We start from the raw sequence: 5,000 nt of genomic DNA on the forward strand, positions 1-5,000 counted from the left end.
TCAAGAGTTCTTTTTAAAAAAAATTACCACTTTAATAGTTTATAAATAGAAAATTCTTCCTTCTTCATAGGATTGTGTAGTATGATAGAATCTGTAAAAATAAGTCTCTCTCTCTCTCTCTCTCTCTCTCTCTCTCTCTCTCTCTGTAACAAAGCTGCTAGATAATGAAGTGTAAATTACGTCTTCAGTCTCTCATCTTTTATTTATTTCTTGCTATTGAAGTCATAATTAAAAGTAAAGAAATAATGTCAGGCGGAGAAATTTCCATTAGACGTCTTACTTTGTTTTTAAGAAGTTTTCGTCCGCGCCAAAAAACTATTTCAAACATTACGAAAATAGCTTTAGTTTTTTTTTCTAATAGATCAGGTTTCAAACATGTATGAGATTCTGTCTTGTTTATTCCGTTCCTTTTAAATTTCAATAGGTAAGCTGCTGGGAAATCAAAAACTCTTGCTTCATACCAACTCCAAGAGTTATATTAATGCCGTAAATGAATTTTGAAATGGCTAGTTATGACATCCGTCAACAGAGATGGAAGGAGGTTATATATAACCCCCTGTTTGTGTGTTTGTTGTGGTTTTGAACAGCCTTTTTGTCCCAATTTTAATCGTAGAGTAATGAACTAGCAACGATTAACTGTTATGTAAAAATCTGGACATCATTAAATTTTAGAAGGTCAAAGTCAAAGGTCCCATTCACGTAATCAGCCATTTTTGGACATCTTTGTCATAGACGCTTTAAACTTGGACCATATTAGAGTTCATGAAAATCCACGCCAATTATTACTCGTTAAGGTCAAAGGTCAAGGTCAAGGTCGAGCCAAAGGTCGAGAAATAAGCTGCCGCGGCGGAGGTCTGCGCTCTATTGAATGCCCCTCTATTTTATTTTTTTTTCATTAAGATTAGTCAAAGGAAAGGAGTGCTTGCTCTTAAGTTGAAAAAAAAAGTTATATATTATAATTGGTTTTATTATTCATAGACATTTCAAGTCTTTTGAAGTTTAATTGCATAATTATGTATTACTTGATGAAGTATTCTCTGGAATTGGCTTCCGGTAATATGATTCTCTCCCTCTCTCTCTCTTCTCTCTCTCTCTCTCTCTCTCTCTCTCTCTCTCTCTCTCTCTGTTGGTCAAGTCAGTTCGAATTCCTTCTCTGCAAATCCCCGACCTTTTTCGTGGCTCTTCGCTACGCCATGTTTTCCTCGTCTGGCTAAAGTTATTTCCTCTGGAGTAACTCTTGTTGTCCGGACAAACTCCAATTTCGTTGTGAAGCCAATATTGGTTCCTTGGTCATCAGCTCAATACGTTTTTACTTTGTGCTGGTCCGGTATTCCATGTTAAAATTCGCCATTTCTTTTAGCGAGTCATATTTGCACCGACTCGCAGCGGTGCCCTTTTAGCTCGGAAAAGTTCCCGGATCGCTGATTGGTTGGACAAGATAATTCTAACCAACCAGCGATCAGGAAACTTTTCCGAGCTAAAATGGCACCGTTGCGAGTCGGTGCAATTATGACTCGCTAAAAGAAATGGACTATAGTTATCTGATTTCAATTTCTTGGTGGTTTATGCTGCTTGAACTATTGGGTACTGTTTACCGTATGTTTTGGTAATCTTTGCATCAATGTTTTTCATCTCGCCAACATATGTTGTTTAAAGGTTTAAAGGTCGCTCATGAATGACAGAGGCAAGGGACAGTGACATTGCCCTAGCAATTAGGACAATGCCCTAGAGACTGACCATATATTATATGATCAGCGTCCAAGCCTCCTCTCCACATGATCAGCGTCCAAGCCTCCTCTCCACCCAAGCTAGGACCAGGCAGGGCCAGGCAGTGGCTGCTGATGACTCAGTAGATAGACCCATAGGCTCCCCCAAACCCCCCAACCTTAGCTCTCAAGGATGGTAAGGTTGCAAACACTAATGGCTCTAACGAGTCTGAGCGGGACTCGAACCCCCGACTGGCAAATACCAGGGAGAGACGTTACCAATCAGGCCACAGCAACCCATAAATTTATAGCACGGTTGTGGTGGCCGATGTGGTAACGTCGCTGACTGGTGAACACCAGACTGGGGTTCGAGTCCCGCTCAAACTCGTAGGATTGTTTGGTCGTTGCAACTTCACCATCCTTGTGAGCTAAGGATGGGCGGTTTGGGGGGAGCCTATAGGTCTATCTGTTGAATCATCAGCAGCCATTGGCTGGCCCCCCTTGGTCCTAACTTGAGTGGAGAGGGGCCTTAGCCGCTGATCATTTGTAATATGGTCAGTCTCTAGGGCATTGTCCTGCTCGATAGGGCAACGTCACTGTCCCTTGCCTCTGCCATTCACGAGTGGCCTTTAAACCTCTTAAGTCAGAATCACAGAGGAATACCTCCATCCCCTAGAAACGCAATACACTCGAAGTTCTTTTCCCTGACACTTCCTGACCTAAATCCAACTACTGAAGGTAAAAGCCCAACGTAAGATTCAAATTTTCTAAATATTCATATTTTAAATATTATCTGGATAGATAATATAAGTGTAAACGTACGATAGCTATTGTTCATTTTATTTTTATTCTTAATCAGTGGTGCCAGATATGGGAATTTATCCTTACATTTGGGAATTTATCCTTAGATCTGGGGATTTTGGATGACTGGTGACGATATTCTGTACATATTTCTATGAAGAAGAAACAGAGACGAGTAAACCTCGTAGTCAGGAAGCCGTGCGTGAGGAGAGTCCTTGATTTACAGTGAGATGGTCGAATCCTTAGTCTCCTTCCTGTCTCTTGACTCCTTCAGGACGCCAGTAGTTTTTTCCATAAGACCTTGTAATATTATCATTTGATAGGACTTGTGTAGTATTTCCCATACTAGGTTGGTTTGCTATGGACGATCAGAAGAAAATATCCAACCATCACTAATCTGCACTAACCAGTGTGGTTTTTTTCTTTGCCAGTCTATACCCGCAAATTTTCTTAATTCGTCCATCCATCGTCTTCTCCTCACTCCCCTGCTTCTTTTGCAACCTCTATGTCCCCATTCTGTAATTCTTAATGTCCATCTATTGTCTGACCGTTTCCATTTCTTTTACATATATATATATATATATATATATATATGTATAATCTCATCAGCAGTTACTAGACAGACAGGACAAAGCCCTCGGCCATGTCCTTCCACACGGGTCTGTTTATGGTCTCTATCAGTCTAAACCCGCAGATTTTCTTAGCCCTTCAATTCATCGTCTTCTCCTCCTTCCCCTGCATCTTTTGCAATAACTAGGGGTCCATTCTGTTATTCTTCTTGCTTATCTATTATCTGTCCTTTTCATTATATGTCCTGTCCGTGTCCATTTCATTTTTCTTATATTTTGGTAGAATAATTTATCTACTTTAGTTTGTTCTCTGTTCGTTTACAGGGAAATAATTATAGGCTTATATATATATATATATATATATATAATAGGTATTTTTATCTATAACCAATATAAAGTTCATTTCAACATTTATGTCAATTAAACTTTAATATCAAGTACTGGCAAAGACTCTCTCTCTCTCTCTCTCTCTCTCTCTCTCTCTCTCTTGCACACACAGAGCATGTGAATCTCTCTATCTCTCTCTCTCTCTCTCTCTTTTACATACACATAGCATGTGAATAATTCTCTCTCTCTCTCTCTTTTACATACACATAGCATGTGAATAATTCTCTCTCTCTCTCTCTCTCTCTCTCTCTCTCTCTCCGAGCTCCCACTAGCTAATATTTTATTGCCAGGCTCACCAGCATCAGTGCGGGCGAATAACAAATTTATCCCGCAGGAAACGTTTGAAATAGCGAATGTCTGTTTTATGTGCGGCTCTGTGGTTTATGATGTCTGGCTTTACGAGTATGAGCTGGTAGGTAATGTGAGAGAGAGAGAGAGAGAGAGAGAGAGAGAGAGAGAGAGTTACAAGGATTTTGGAGATCTCAAGGACATTTTAGTTCATCCGCGGAGACTCCATTCGCTCTTTGGTAGAGCGATTTACTTTAAGCATTTAGAGAGTTCTTATGATCTTGTCTAATTTATTCTTGAACTCGCTTATCGTGTTATTGTTTACTACGTCTGCTGGAAGTCTATTCCAAGAGAGAGAGAGAGAGAGAGAGAGAGAGAGAGAGAGAGAGAGAGAGAATTACAAGGAGTTACAAGGATTTCGGATGTCTCAAAGACTTTTTAATCCATCCGCGGAGACTCCATTTGCTCTTTGGTAGAGCGATTTGGTTTAAGCATTTAGAAAGTTCCTATGATCTTGTCTAACTTATTCTTGAACTCGTCTACCGTGTTACTGTTTACTACATACGCTGGAAGTCTATTCCAAGTATTTGCTATTTTGTATGAGAGAGAGAGAGAGAGAGAGAGGAGAGAGAGAGAGAGAGGGGTCATACATTTGTCATGCTGCTCAGCTTGACAAAGAGAGAGAGAGAGAGAGAGAGAGTCATACATTTTGCATGCTGCTCAGCTTGACAAGAGAGAGAGAGAGAGAGAGAGAGAGAGTCATACATTTTGCATGCTGCTCAGCTTGACAAGAGAGAGAGAGAGAGAGAGAGAGAGAGAGAGGGAGGGAGAGAGGTAATACATTTTGCATGCTGCTCAGCTTGACAAAGAGAGAGAGAGAGAGAGAGAGAGAGAGAGAGAGAGAGTGAGAGAGAGAGAGAGAATATTGCACTGGGCGGGACGGAATTGATATGAAGCGGTACTGCCACACACATTTAGCAATATTAGTGGATATGAATGTCTACGGCAGTATACTAGCTGAGTTTCCGTTTGTCACATCTATATTGTGGTTACGATGTTTCCTACGAGTTTTGAATTTAGTTTCCCTCTATTATTCTCTGTTTGCTATCTTTAATCTTGTGACTGTTCTTAAAACATGTTATTTTAATTGTTCATGACTTCTCTTGTAGTCTATTCACTTCTCGATTTCCCTTCCTCACTGGGCTATTTTTTCCCAGTTGGAGCCCTTGGGCTTATAGCATTCTGCTTT

The sequence above is a fragment of the Palaemon carinicauda genome, chromosome 10, assembly GCF_036898095.1.
Source record: "Palaemon carinicauda isolate YSFRI2023 chromosome 10, ASM3689809v2, whole genome shotgun sequence".
Taxonomy (NCBI): Eukaryota; Metazoa; Arthropoda; class Malacostraca; order Decapoda; family Palaemonidae; genus Palaemon; species Palaemon carinicauda.